The sequence below is a fragment of the Homalodisca vitripennis genome, chromosome 5, assembly GCF_021130785.1.
Source record: "Homalodisca vitripennis isolate AUS2020 chromosome 5, UT_GWSS_2.1, whole genome shotgun sequence".
Taxonomy (NCBI): domain Eukaryota; kingdom Metazoa; phylum Arthropoda; class Insecta; order Hemiptera; family Cicadellidae; genus Homalodisca; species Homalodisca vitripennis.
Window position 1 is genome coordinate 166,005,087 of NC_060211.1, and position 16,857 is coordinate 166,021,943.

Sequence of the window (16,857 nt, forward strand, 5' to 3'; positions counted from 1 at the left end):
TTGGGTGTCTCCATGATGTCTTCAGAATAGAGATTTGAATATTGCCATGAGTTGTATATAATGAGCACCAAGCTCAATGATTGTGCATATCACTTCATTGGATTTGGCTGAATATTAGCTATAACTTTATATTAGACTTATGAGTAACAATTTTAGTGATAAAAAATCGCATAGTGAATAAATTAGTAAATAAACTGATTACAATAAATGGGATTTGTTGTTTTCAAACTCTATCGTGTACTCCCTACGTTAAAACGACAAGTATGGTTCTTTTTTAGTTATGTAATTGTATTGAGCGGTTCCATTTTGCAATCCATGTAAGTTTTACATGTTCTGAGACTACAATTTAAAAAAATGTAAAAAAGTACACAAATAGCCTGGTATCTTACTTGTATAAAAAATGATTCCTGGAATCTGTAATAAAGTTTATCTGAAAAGAACTAAAAAAAAGCGGCAAACGAAAAGCTAGAACCCCTTTTTTTCAACATCAGAGCTACCTAGATTACAGTGTAGATTGTGCAGTGATAAATATTTCTCAGTTTCCAATTTTTCAACTGTTGTTAACAACAGTGTATGTTCTATATAGGGTATCATTTTACGTCTAACGTAATGTTCTTTACATGTGTTGTTAGTAATACTTATATGTTGAAACATATCTTTTAAGTGATACATTTTTATTTTCACATTAGGTGCACAATTCTCAGAGTGGTTTATGACCTGAAGTTAAAAAGTTCAGTGCTTCCCTTAATATAATAAGAATTACAAATATTCTAACACACAATACGTATTATTTTAATACAATACGGTCACTATTGAGCCCAATGACTCACCAAAAGTAAACCGTAAACTGTACAGGTTGAAACCTGTTCTGCGATATTCCCTAGTTAACCATCCTTTATGTATCTTGAAATAGTGTTTTTTTTATTTAATTTCAAGTTCAAAGCCCAACGATAGAAGCTGTAAGTTAAGTGCACGATTTAAATACAGCTTACTTTTACATCTTTTATTTATCCGTGGAAATGTATTCAATACGTTGCTCACTGTTACATTAAGATATTATTTAAAACGAATAGATAACGTATAAAAAGGTTTTTTCCACAGACGAAGCAGGTACGGTTTAACAGTTTGTATGGCTGTCAGGAAAGCGAATCTCTGATAAAAGAGACCCGTATGTTTAACATGTGTGGCATGTCCTGACTTATCAAAGTTCCACTCACATCCCACGCTAATACTGAATTATACTGAGCACAAATTTCTGTTGGAATTACTTTACTGAGTAATATATCTAAAGTACTAACATTTATTATATCACTATATTATTTATTATATTATATTATATTAAATCTTTTCGAAGTAAATAACAATTGTATAATTGAAGTCTAGAATCAGTAAAACTTGTTGCTCCATTTAAACTCATTGTTTCCAGTTATCTTTTATGAGAAATGTATTCGTGTTCATAAAGAATAAATATATAAATAATATATATATATATATTTATATATATATATATATATATATATATATATATATACATATATATGTATATATTTTGTTTATGTGTTGCAATATTTCAATATAAAAGTTTGTAACTATTTATTTTTACTTTAGTCTGCATACCTATGATTTTACTACCAATATTTTTTTTTTATTGTCGGATAGTTAAGTTGCATGCGTTACTTTGTCACATATTGCATTGTCACGTGCATGCACAATTTTTTATTTGTATTTATTCTCTGATTTTCTAGTTACCCATACGGAAAATGTAAAAATATGATCTAACCATCAGTGAAACTGCGAGAAGTGTTATGGACCATAATTAATTTCGATGTCGTTCTTATAGAAATAAAGCTTTATGCAAAATTTCGAATCTAAAGATTAGTCCATTCTTGAGATATTATGCGGACATCAATGAAAAATTCAATTGTTCCAACCCTTAAAATGATGTTCCGCTAAGACGCAGCCAAATAAATTCTCCTTTAAATTTTACATCAATTGTGCAGTGGTACATATTTCTCAGTTCCTATTTTTCAACTGTTCTTAACAACAGCGTATTTTTATATAGGTTATCATTTACTTCTAACGTATTGTTCTTTACATGTGTAGTTAGTTATACTTATATGTTTAAACATATCTTTTATGGTAATTTAAGTGATAAATTTTAATTTACATGTGGTTTCTATAGAATAACATCTAATAGTTCACTGTAGACTGTTACTGAGCGGTGTGAAAGTAATTTTACAATCGTTACATAAACTTTATCCATTGATAAAAAATACTAATACAATCTATGGATCGTTAATATAATAGATGAAATGAATCTTCACAGTACATAGCAGTAAGATAGTATATAAATAAACGCGTACGGTTTTGCATAAACCGTTGGATACGAGTGAAGATTTCTTAGGTTAGGGGATTAGCTTTGATTTAACATTAATGAATAGGAATAATTAAAATATTGCACACCTTAATTAATACAAATATAATGTTTAAAAGTACAATAAATGCGAAATTTGGTTTACGTTGCCAATATATATATATATATATATATATATATATATATATATATATATATATATATATATATGATTTTAATTCAAAATATAAATTTATTGAAACTAAGCTAAATTTGAAGCTTTTGTTTACAGTATAGCAAGGTCAAATAATATGAAAAAATGTATTTAAAAGTACTGTAAATATAGCATATGTTGTGTGGTATAGTCATCCACTATATAGATAATATGTTGTGTTATTATATGTATACCTATTATATTAAAAGCTATCCAAATAAGAGAATGCTAATTTAAAAAAATGTTACTGAAGAATTGTAACAATTAATGATTGAAGTGGGTCATTGTGTATTTCTTTATTTGTAAGAAAGGGCCATGAGGCCCTAATTTCGCCTCAAATAAAGAAATATTTCATTTCATTTCATTTCATTTCATTGTGCAATGAAATAGAGATAATATTCAGCAATAAAATTAACACAGAATGTTTCACAGTAGCATGTGTAATGATGTTCTCTAGTAGTGTTCATATCAATATATGGTTCAAAATATCTCGGAGTTTAATATGTTCAAATAAATCGTATAGCTTCATTTCAACTTGATGTTTCGTCAGGGCAAAGATATTAAATAAGATAAATATGAGCTATGCAACTATAGGGCCCAAATAAAATTGCTTTAAAAGTACCTTATTTCGGAGGACTATATATCATTCTGCTACCAGTCTGAGTCCGCACCAGGGAGAGTGTCCAAAAGGGTTGAAGATATGTAGCTGGAGTTGAGAATACAATTAACGAATTGTTCACACACAACAACCACAGTAGTCGCCCGCGGAAGATTTCAGAAAACATGTTGCATATAACACTTGCACAATCATTGTTTGAAGGGGTTGAAAAGGGGGTTTGAGATTTAATATTGTTTTAAAAATTATAGAGGTTTAAATATAGTGATATTAAGAGAGAGAACCCATAAAAACCGCCTAATGCAGTGGGTTGAGAAATTGCTTATAGCAGATACATTAAGCAGGACATCTGAACAAGGACTGAGCGGTGGGGTCGTTAATTAAAATATACTAATACTAATCATTCAATATTTTCCTCTAGATCTTGAAGATTATATTGATCTGAAAAATACTGAAACAATTCATGGATATAAATATGTAACTATGGAAACGTTTAAATAAGAGTTAAAATTCATAATAACATTAACTGCCGTTTCAGATTTGGAAATAGAGTCCCTCTAACAGACAATGCAATTCGGGAAACTAATATTGAACAAAGCCTAACATATTTGCTTTCACACAAATTGTTGATTTTGCAGTAAAAATACCCGCGTTACGCAGTTTATAACTTGTATAGTATTTTATGCAAAAATAGCTTATGAAACAGTGGTTTATTTGAGCAAAAATATAAATAACAAACAGTAAAGCGAAATTGTAACTGACAGTAGTGATTTCATTCTTTCTTGCTTGCTAACTGTGCATTAAAAAGTGTATAATATAATAAACAAAAACGTTATTACAATATGTACATGGATGAAAGTCCCATATAGTATAAGATATTGAGTAAAGGACAGATTCTGCATTTAAGTATTTTTTTAGTACGCGTGAGGATAATATAAGTTTTTTAAGCTGTATGAATATTATTTCTACTGTGAACTTGAAAACATCTCTTTATAAATAATATTTGCAGACTTAATTATTAATTGAGTATATTATTATGTACATGTTAATTGAATAAAATGTACATTTTAAATTGCTAAATGCTCATGAAAATTTTAAACTATTGTGTATTATTTTGGAAAATTTTGTTTATATTATATAATTAGTTTTAATTATAAATAGTTTACCATGCATGTTCAATTTATCGTTCACTGCAATTCGTATCACTTGAATTTTAATGCGTACGTCAACAAAAAAAACAATCGTACTGTCAATATAGATTGATAATATATTAAACATTAAATACAGTAGGATCGAGAGAGCTTTGCATGTTGACGTCTCTTAAAATCGTTTAAATTTTTAATACAGAATAGAATACTAATCTTAAATGAGCAATGAGAAAACCAATGTTTGGAATCAATTATTTTGGTGATGAAATATTTTGTTGAAGCTTGAACTGTAGGTTACTATTAACAGTTTTGGGAAATATGTAAAAATAAATTTAAAAGTACTGATTACATATTTTAAAATAGTTTTACCATATCATACCTTATTTTGTTATTACTTCCTATACTACCTAAGCTTAATCAATTTCATATTTCTTAGTGACAACCATATACCACTATAATATACGACAAATTGTTTACAATCAGTTACAATTTCACGTTTTACTCTTTTTCTCTTTGTTTCTTTATTTAGAGGATGTTTTATTGCCGCACGTTGTAGATTTAAGTACAGATATACGTATTAATTATCTTCTAGCCTGACGAAGATGATAAATTGTAACCCTAAATTGTAATTGGTATAAATTTTCTAAAGAATAACAATGGAAAGTGTCCGAAATCCTACTATCCTTTCACAGCTTCCATAGTCAATAACGGTTTTTAAATAATTATAACTATTTACTGTAAATTGTTGAAAATTCACCATACCCATCAAACAAGACGTATAACTATATCACTATTAATCTGATAATTAGTTATCTACGTCAATGAGCCACATATATATTATAATTGAATTAAGGGTTTAAAACTGATCATATGAAATTGCTTTACACTGATGGGAAACTAATTACATAATATGATATAATCTTGTGTCCACACCATTAATCATTTAGAAACCAATTATCAGACTAGTGATGGACCTGAAAGGGGATTGAATAACCTAATGAAACAATAATTAATTTTTCTTTTTTCATCAAGCCGAACAAATGCAGTTTAAAAGATTAAATGTGCTATAATATAAGTGCCATTGGTGTAACTCGCCACCATGCGGCACTGGAAAAATAAAAGTTTTCATAGCGCCTGCACATTGTAACCTGCAATTGTGTCAGCTCTGAGTAGTAAATAGCCAACCATTATTTGAAGGCACTATGTTATGATGTATATTTGTCTTTAAAATAAACATCAGTTTTAACTTAAAGCTTGAGTGTTAGACACTTTATAATAAAATACATGTACATAAAATGATATAAATAAATAATACTTTTGACAGATTTTCTTGATCGTGGCAACAAGGCAAACTCTACATCGGCGTTGGAAGTATAATTCATTTGAACCAGAAGGGCTTATACACGGGAAAATCTTATGCAAAGTCGTGGGAAACGAATATTGTTTATCATAAATGTAACAATAATTCTAACTATAGTTGAAAACATTGTTAGTTGTAAGCTTCACGTTGTCTTTTTGAATGCATATACTTTCAAATTCATGTTACCCCACCTTTAAACAATGAGGTATATTATGTTTAATATCGATTAATGCGTAAAAGAAAACCAATGAATACAAACCTTATTAGAAGCGCAAAGCTTATGGAGTCTGCCAAGTTGGTTTCCCGCCAAAACGAGCTTAGCGCGTCCGCCGCTAGGAACGCTTGTTTCCCCCTCTTTCCCTCTCGCTCTAGCTTGTTCTCTCTCTCTCTCTCTCTCTCTCTCTCTAACTGGCCGCGCGCTGTCTTCTCCCTCGCCCCCGCTCTATCTTCTGTCTCACTCTAGCTGGCCACGCCACGAGCGCCCTTCACGCTGCCTAGCGGTGGACGCGCTAAGCTTGCCAAATTCAAATAAAAGTTGGCAGACTTTTTAACATTGGCTTTGCGTTTCTTATAAGGTTTGTATTCATTGATAAAACTTTATTTACTCACGGCTTACAGAAGTGCTATATCAGTCATACCCTGTTTTCCACTGTGTAAAAATTTGTATTGTAATATTTTTTATTTTATATTGAAATACCAGTACCAGTATTTATTCCGAAAAATTCAAATTTTATTTAGCCTATTATTAATTAAACTATATGAGATTTTCCCAAATGTATAACCATTTTAACATTAATTTACATATGAAATACAAATAATATCCATGGAATAATATAAGTATATTTATATAATTCTATACACAGCAAACTATATAATGTATTTATAATAACTTAGAGTGCTTGAAAAAAATTGTAATGAAATAGATCATTGCATCTTTACACTGCTATATGTGATTCCTCACCAATCTCGACATTCTCATTATATGTGTTAACATTAGTTTTATCGGAATATGTAATGTATATCGCATAAATACAAAGAAAATGGCTGAATATGGAGTGAATGTAAAATAAAGAATCCATGTTTTACTAACCTAAATTAAAATACAGAGGAAACACTGTGATTAGTTTTCATACATGAAACTTGATTTTCATAATTAACTGATAAATTTATAAGCAATAGCCACTCACACTCATATTTATTATCTGGTGATCCAATGTGGCTTCATATTTAGCCAATATATGGAGCCTTAAAGATTGAAGGTAAAAACAATTTTCCATTTTTATAATTATGTATATGATGCATAATTCAAAATTAAATAACAAACCTTCAGTGAGGTTGGCAAGCAGTAAAACCGTCTCAGAATCGGCGGTAGGCGGCAGATTATTAAAGACCACACGGCTACTAATTAAACCGTTTATCATCGTGAAACAAAAAATGAAACAGGCCTTCAGTACAGTACCTTTACAAGTACAATCAGATTGGCTTGTTTGTCTAAACATTCATATTGCTTAGAATTTAGTGTTTTATGATTTTAGTACTGAGCATATATTATCACATAATGTTACTTGAAGGTTCTTGAGACTTTGTTTACTAGTTATTAAATATGGTATACTCATATATACTAGTATTAAAGCGAATAGAAGGAACTTGTAAGGTCCATTTATGGTAATTCAACAATTTGTATTAATTATAACCTTTACTGCTGGTCTATATGTTGGATTATGCCAGAGGTATAGTCCATATCTACGCTGAGTGATCGAGACGTTCCATTCCCCTCTGTGCCGTAAGGCATATGTTACATCGAACATTTCATATATATATATATATATATATATATATATAATAAATATATGTATGTATGTATATATATATATGTATGTATGTATATATATATATATATATAAGTTTTAAAACCCATTTAAAAACTTGTTATACTTTTGATTAGTATTTATTATACATTACTCAAAAAGCTAACTTATAGGTAGAAATTTTATATAAATATAATTAATAATACTATAATAGAAATATTACATAATTCTAATCTACGTACTTTTACATAATCCCTAAACGTGTGTAAATGTTTAATTTTAATTCAGTATTATGATACAGCAACAACCCCTAACTTAATAATACGCATATTTTATTATTAATAAAACATGACCGATTATTTTCAGTGAAAGTCTGTTACCTTTCCGTGTCTAATGTTACCTGAAAATAAATATCTACTCACAATAGAAAACTATTTAAACCCGTACAATTTAGGAACGCAAATACTAAAATTTTGGAAAGTTAGAAAATTATGTTAATTTTATTAAGACGAGCATTATTATTTACTATACGAGATGTAACTGATAGTTTCGCTTTGTCTATTAAAGTAACAAGGAAGTAAAGATGTTCGTCAGGACACTATTACTTACTGGTTGGAAGCGTCATCCACATAACTACTACAAATGTAGTGCTATATAAACTTAACTGCATTCTCTGACACACTGCACTATTGGGAATGCCATTTTTATAACCAGTTTTACGTCTTCCTCATGGTGTCTTCGTTTATTCCCTTCACGTTTTAATGAGAATTATTGCATCTATGGAGGAATTCTGTACACCCAAAAATCTATATTTTCACAGTTAAAAATAGGAAATTAGATTTTAAATTTTAAACAAACCAGTTAATTTGTAAATGGTCCGCAATAAAACCCTGTACTAATAAACAAAATTAGAGAAGACAAATGTTAAAGTATTTTTGTAACACTCTTGCTTGCTTTCTTATTTGTCAGTATTTATAATAGCAATAACTTAGAGTTAACACTTTGCATTTTATTTCTAAGTGATTGACAGTATATATCTTATATTATATACTTAGCCTGAGCGATCAAATTTATTCATAGGCATGACGCGTTTCGTTCGATTACGTCATTGTAATCATTCACACTCTTATGGGTAAAAAACACAGTGCAGGCCTACACACACAAACACATGACATAAAATTAATTAATTACATTAAATTTCTCCGAGGTGAGTCGTCAATATTAAAACAGTTACAAATATGAATATGACATTGACTCCACGTTCGAGTTGAGCGTCATGCACGGACAGGTTTTATATATATATATATATATATATATATATATTATATATATATATATATATATATATATATATATATATATGCTTGTTTATATATATAAATATATATATATATGTTTATATATATATATATATATTATGTATATATAAAATATATAATTTAATAAACAAGCTTATTTACTTTTTATTAAATTAACTAGTTTTTTATATCTAATCTATTTAATAATGAAACCTCAATGGGTGATTGATCCTCGTGAAAATAAATTTCATTTATCTGTTGAGAGTATAAGAAACATTACGTCGAAGTTTAAAAACAACATATTAATTTTTTGGGAATTTAAATTTTTTCCTATTGAAGTAAATGCGTTTAATGTTCTATCTAAGTCTTGATGCATGTTTGTGTAACATTTCCTTTATAGCACATTATGAAGTTGTCAAAACAAAAACATAATCCTTGAAGGGTTTGTTACACCAACTATGTTTTTTCTGTTGAGAGCCACAAGTGCACATACAATTTCATCGCCATGGGACATTGGGGTGTTCAAAAACTAAATATATTTCGTATACGAGTTTAAAACCGTTGTGTAAATCTGATTCACTGTTATAAATTATGTTTTTAAAGTCAATTTCACTCTGCTCACGCTAAAAACATTTGCATACCCTTTAATAGATAAATAAAGTTTTCATTTAATAATATAAATTATAATAACAGTATCTAATAAGGGACTATTACTGTGTGTAGATAACCAAGAAAAAATGTTTACAGTTTATAGAAAATCCTAACCAATAAGTACGTGTCTCAAATATAATGTGTACATAATAATTACAATTTTTATCAGTAGGATTTAATATGTTGGTTATCACATTAACGAGCTTAGCTGCTCCATGGATTAATGACCGCTAAGTAATTATATGCCAGCAAGGACCCTGTCCAACTGACTCTTTATTGTGGGGGAATTTAAGAAACCTAAATGCGACAATCCGCATATGATAGAATCAGTACAGTTAATGAGATTTACATGTGTTTTTTTTACTTTTCTTATCATATAAAAATTTTTGGTTTGTTATATTTTCAATTACTAGGTTTTAATATTTAAAAAAGTACCTTCCTCCTAATAGTGAGTACACGCTATTGCTAGGAGCTGTATTTTTTTCTGTATTGTGAAGTGTTTTATGGTTACTTTACTTGTAACAACCATTAGTTTTACACAAACAAATATCATTGAAGTCGTGAATATATTCTGCTGAATTAAAATCTTTAATGAATACGCAATTAATAAAATGATAACCTTTGTATAGGTTGTATACCAAAAACGTTTATATAATTCAAAGCTTTTTGTTTAGAAATGCTTTAAAAATTTGGCGAAATGTTATTAAATTTGTATTTATATTTATTAAATTTATAATAGAAATATTGTGTCTACACTCGTGGGAAACGAAGAGAATCCAACAGAGCAGAATTCAGGTTTGTGTGTAAACACAATCAATGACTTCTATTTAAATTCTAAATCCTACCGGAAACAATATTGCTTCCTGGAAGTTCATAGATTTAAAACAAAATGCAGACACTATCTGAATATACGTAATGACGTTGTGAATATTCAACTTTCAATTAGGATGCTTGCCCACGAAGCAACGATTATTAAGCTCTTTGCATTAATTCTCCTTCAGATATATTCTTTGTGATGATTGCCCAGCTGCTATTACACCATGAAACAAGTAGTTTTTAAGCATCTGTGTTCTTACTTTTAAATTAAAAATTAAATTATAGTAATTTCGGTCGTTAATACCCTTAAAGTATTTTAACAACCAGTTATTCTACTACCAATTAGTAGTATTAAATACATTGGCTCAGGGACGAAATTACTAGTAAGAATTATTTACACGAGCTTGAACATTAGTAAGTAAGCAAATTAATCTCAATCAATAAACTGAAACTAAAATTCTTGCTCAAAATTTTAGCTTTGATGAGACAAAAACACGACCCCTTGATTTATAGGCTTGTGCGTCCAGGAGTTGTCACTAAACCGGACTCCAAGCAGCTTTTTGGGTATTTTTAACCTGTTTCTTTCCCTTTTTTACTTCTTTTTGTTTGTTATTATTGTATGTATAAATACGTCACCCACCTGTCGAAGAGAATAGATTACAGTCCTCGGAACTTTGTGTTATACCTTTTATAAGCTATAACGATGGCAAATGTCCGAAATCCTGTTACACTTTCAAACCTTCTATCGTCAATAATAAAACTTAAACAAAGAATACTAATAATATTTATTTCCTATTTATATATACACGTATTTAATCTAATAATGACTGTAACAAACAGAAAGGTATCTTCTACGAAAATAAAGAGTAATTATGTTTATACCTAAATAACATTAGGTACTTTGGTTTGCACATTCAGCGTGGAAGATCAAAGCCAAAGGAAATGGGGCAAAGAATATGAAGTATTTTCTAGAGTAACTTTGTGTGGCAGCGAGGTAAAAGCTACGACTTTGAGTCCTATCTCCTATCTGACAATGTTTCTGCATAATACAATTTGGTTTAATAGCTCAATATATGATAAAAATATATTTATATAAATGTAATAAAGTTGAATAAGACACTTATGACAGCTATTGTATTTCAGTGTAGCTTTGAATTAAAGAACTCGTGTATATCATCGAATTTTTTTGTTTATACCTTTATCAAAATATTTATTACATACATATCTCTAATAATTATTTTAGGGTACTTTTGAACTAATAAAAATAAGCAAAAATTCAGGCCAGTGTGCCTTAAATTTCCAACAAAAAGCTCTACCATCAAACACCGGGGAACTTGTACAGGTGTAGTTAGTATGTTTTGTAACACATGCAGTTCTTATAATGTATGTATTTAATCTAAAGAAATATAATTACAACTTTAACCATATATTGAACAAAACATTTCAGTTAAGATGCCAAATATACTCGTATATAAATCTAAATCTTGATGTTTACACTCGAATCAAAAAGTATGGATATCCGAGTTTGAAAGTTGATCACAATCGAACTAATAAAGCTACAATAACGGGATTTAAATTAAAATCTAACTTGTTTTCTTTACATATAAAACCGTAACTAACAATAACTTCCAGTTGTAATATCAGAAAATATATCTGTTTTTGACACTTTTCAACTAAACAGCAACTTTAAAAAATTCATAACTTGGAAACTTATTATCCGATTAAGACTAAATGTTTAAACTATATAGATATAAGCAAACTGCAATTTATTATTTAATTATAACATTTTAGAATAGTAGAAAAATAGATTAGACATTAAATTATAATCTAAACTTTGATTCTTCACTATGTGGTTCCTAAAATGCGTTATATGTTACGTTATGAAACTCTTATTCATGATCTTAAAACTGTAGTTTGAAACCGCTATTAAACACATATAATTTTTAACACAAATTGAATTGAGCAGATTTTTTAAATTTACCGTAACCAACAGTTGTTCGTTTTAACGCGCATATCACCGGACTGTCCATAATGGTGTTGCTTTATGTTGACAACGAATGACAGCGATCTAACACAGGACAGAACTAACCTCGTCGTGACTACTGCAAAAGATACTTTGTACTATCCCAAAGTACCGTAAACAGAATGTACCCGGTACATGTTATTATTACAGGTATATATAATTTACATTTTCACCGTCGTTCTTGGTACAAAGTATTCGCACTCGCTTAGCAGGAACAAAAACTGGAACCACTAATGTACCATAACTGCACCATTTTGGGAGTACTTTTTAATTATGATTCTAAAACAGTACGAGTACGCATTATACTAGGTCACTGAAAGTACCGGGTTTAGAAGCCACAAGAATAAATAAGAACTAAAGTCACTTCCGTAGTTACTGCGTGACGTTAACATTAAAATATTTTGCGTTTTAAACTAAATTGAATTATTATATGTGCAGTGACTTGAATTTCATATTAACTCATAATAGTTATCAATCAGAGTCCTAATGTTCATGAATATATTTCATACACGATCCAATGATTTGATAGGCTCTCGGTTTGTGTGTTTTTAAATTTTGCTAACAGTAAAAGAAAATAACACCAAACTATTCATATAAGAAGTATTTAAATAGATCAATAAATATTGAATGTCCATTTCTCAACTGTATAATCTTATTATTTGTCAACAAAGCAATAAAATATTTGGATGTTTCAAGATATGTTGTATTGTCTCTCTCTATAATTGCTATAGAAGAAATTAGAGATGTTTACCAAATTTAATTTAAGTACAGTTTTGAAGTTTGTATATTACAAGGCTTAGCTGGAAAATTAAACTACATAATTATGAAATGATTGTTGAACAAGTTTAAAGTAATTAATCATTTATATAGTATGCCAAAATTAATTACTTACCATTATAGACATGATAGAATTATTGATACAAATCTAAGATAATATTATTAAGGACTAACGTCACTTTTGTAGTTGCTGTGTGAGGTTAAAATTAAAATATTTGGAGTTTTGAATTAAATTGAATTATTACACGTGCAGTGGCGTGTATTTCATAAATTAATATAGCTATAAAGTTAGAATTTCTACGAATTTATTTAATTATGATTGACATCAATGATCCAACATAATTGTTATATTTAGTCAAACATAGACTATTAGGCGACCAGTTATTTATCAACAAAATGCTCCTGGGGGGGGGGGGTACGTTCGTCCCCCCATTAATGGTGACCCCTCCGCGAAATTGTTCTGTATCGTGATTATCTGAAGCTCAACCAATAGGCGATCGATATGACTTCTTTGTCACAGGCTACCATGGTTTTGATAATATGATATATAATTGTTCCATTTACGGTATAATATACCTGATAATTCTAGTGTAGAAGACTCAAGGTTGTATCTTTGGTAGTGTTTAATACGAATTTTTACATTAATACGAAGTAATACGGGTACAAAGCATCGCAGTACAGTTCACAAAACATCTGTAAAAATTAAATTAATTAATTTAATTAGATAATTCAAAGAAATAAGTTTTTAATATTATAAAAGTCATGTAACTCACAGAACAAATACTACTCAAAACAAGTTTTCAGGTTTCTCTTAGCTACAGTATTACCACGCCCTGATACCTTGCCACATAGCGAGATAAGTCAGATAAGCCAGCAACGTTAGCTCTAATGCGTAAATAACTAACGCCTCAACGCATTATCGTTTGGAACCGATGATCAGTGGGAAAATATTGTTATGAGTCGATACATTTCTCGACCTATACTTATAGAACACGTTTGGTTTAGAATCATGAGCACTGTCAGACACGGAAGTTTGTGACACTCTCTTCTTAACACGCTCTATATTAACCGTTTCTAGACCCTCCACTTTGATCGCCATAAAAACTAACACAGCAGTACGATTTATGTATTTTTATTGAAATGGCCGTATCAATTTCAATAAAATCCAGATTATGCCCTTTTACTATCCAAATTGGCTCTTGGCTCTTACATTATTTTAGGAACTGAAGTATCTTTCCATAACATAACCGACCATTTTATACTTTATCCAACAATCCTACCATGGTAATTGTCTATTTCCACCTCAGAATAAAACAGATCATAAACCTTTATCTTTATCCTGATAAGAAAGCACCCGTCCTCATAGCATTGAATGTTCTTACATTCTACTCTGGCGAATGAAATTAAGTATTACACTCATAGGTTTCAACGCCATTGAAATATATTTCCTACCTTCTAGAAGTCATGGCTCATGTGATGGTAGAATATTCAGCAAAATAGACTCCCGATGCGGTGCCATCACACATTCACCGAAGGCGGTTGTGATCCTCCTGAAATCGTTCTTTAATACCTAAAAGAGAATAACCAGCCTTTTCCATAAAGACCTCAATGTTCTGTAATCCTGAATAAAGGTCCTTCTTTGTAAACAATTAACTCAGGCATTTAATAGTTTGTTATGAATATAATTAATTAATGAAGTAAATATTTCAAAATTAATCAATACATAAAATATGTTATAATACGTTTCCAACCTGCTTATGTTTCACTGATCTCAAACCTGGTTATTGGTTTTGTCTTACTTAAATAATAAGTTGTATTAGATTACGAAAACTAAAGAGCGTATGTACTAAGCACCCAATAGGGACCATGCGATGCCTTTTGGTAGAAAGGCCCTCCAGCCTCAAAACTCGGTATAAACTAAACTTTTTAAAATATTTTGAACTCAATGTGGAGAACCACCTTCAGATAAAACATATTAGAAAATAGGATTTTATTGTGATACAATAGATTTGAGTGGGATATATTTGATTGATGATAGTCATAGGTAACTAGACGTTATATAATTCCAAGAGTTGAATTTAAACATAACCATCTTCTTAACCAACTGAGCAATTAAATGTACAATACATGCTAACCTGCCAAGTCAGCCTGGCAATATATCTTGATGTTGTCTAGCCTGAAGTTTGCGTTAAAGTTATGAGTAAAACTTAATAAAATATAAACAATGATTTGCAGTTTTATTTGTCATGTTAAGAAACTAATGATTCATACCCGTAACATAGGTAGGAAGAGATTCAATTTGAATTTTGAGTTGAGCTCGAGTTTACTTTCCTCTCACTGCAGCGTCTGGTACCTGACGCTGTCTTCTGGAATCTGGAGTTATGTTCGTCTGGAGAAGAGTTCAGCGACAAAGAAGTTTCAACCTTTATCGTTTCGTCATCAAAGATACCTAGACTGGAAAATACAATATTGTCGTGTAATATAAGTAAAGTGGCGATCTCCTTATCCGATCAGGTGTACCTTTGTCACATATTATTCATGACTTGGAGTGAAACATTTATATGCTTACATAAATATCTGTAAAACTTATACATAGTCAATAATACAATATGTATGATTTTATTACAATTTGATCATTATTGCGCCCATTACATAAATAGATTTTTAACCTTTTATCAATTGTGTAGAGTAATGTATGTGTCCGTTTCCAAGTTCCTAAATGGTGTTAACAACGTACTTCATGCGTTGTTAGTCATATCTACTGTATTATTGCATATAAGTGTAGTCAGTTGTACTTGCAAAATCAAATTTGGCTTATATGACCATATATGTGATAAATGTTCATATACAGATGGTTTCCGTAGATTGCATCTAATGTATACAGCTTTCTGAGCAGTGGAAGTAATTTTCCAAACATAAAAATAATTTTTTGCATTTTCAAGAATTACTAATAAATTATATAGTTTATACTTGTGCATACTGAATATTATTTAAATAATCTAATACGTAATTAAAACTTTACGGAATATAATAATGAGACAGTTTGTAATAGACCACATGTGGTTTTGTATGAAACCGTTCGATACATGTGAAGTTTTTCTTAGGGAATAGGTTAACTTAAGATCTACGATTATGGCTAAATTAAACTAATTGCAGACCTTATAAAAAACCATGGTGTTATAAACAACCAGAGTTACACTTTGGTTTATGTAAACAAAATATATGTTTGTACAGCAAAAAGTAGACTGATTGAAATTAATTAAACTTGTAGGAAGTTAATTAAAAGTAAACAAGGCATGGATTGTTTATTACAGTCATCCACTAAATAGATAGTATTTTATGTGTTATTATGTTTACGTATTGAATGTTATTTTAAGATCTTTGGTTACTCTCTTAAGATCTCCCTTAATTAAAGTAGAAGGCTATTTTTAAATTTAACATTGCACGAATTTAGCTAAACTAAAATGATTACAGACCTTAATCAAAATATGATATTAAGAAGCACAAGGCGTATACAAACTGGTTTATGTGATGGTTAAAACTAAACTAAATTAATCGTGCTTGTGTGTTATAGTTAAATTTAAAGAATACAAAAACTTCTTTATATACTTCTTATTATATTATAAGCTATCCAAACAAGAGGTAAAATTATGTGATGACGCAAAATGTAAATGTTTACATTTATGTTTAAGGTAAGCGATAAAAATGGTTAAACTGTTTTTTCGCTTAATGCGATCTATGTATTATGTAGTCGTTTACACTACCGTTACTGAAGAGGTCTTTGGCGAAGGGG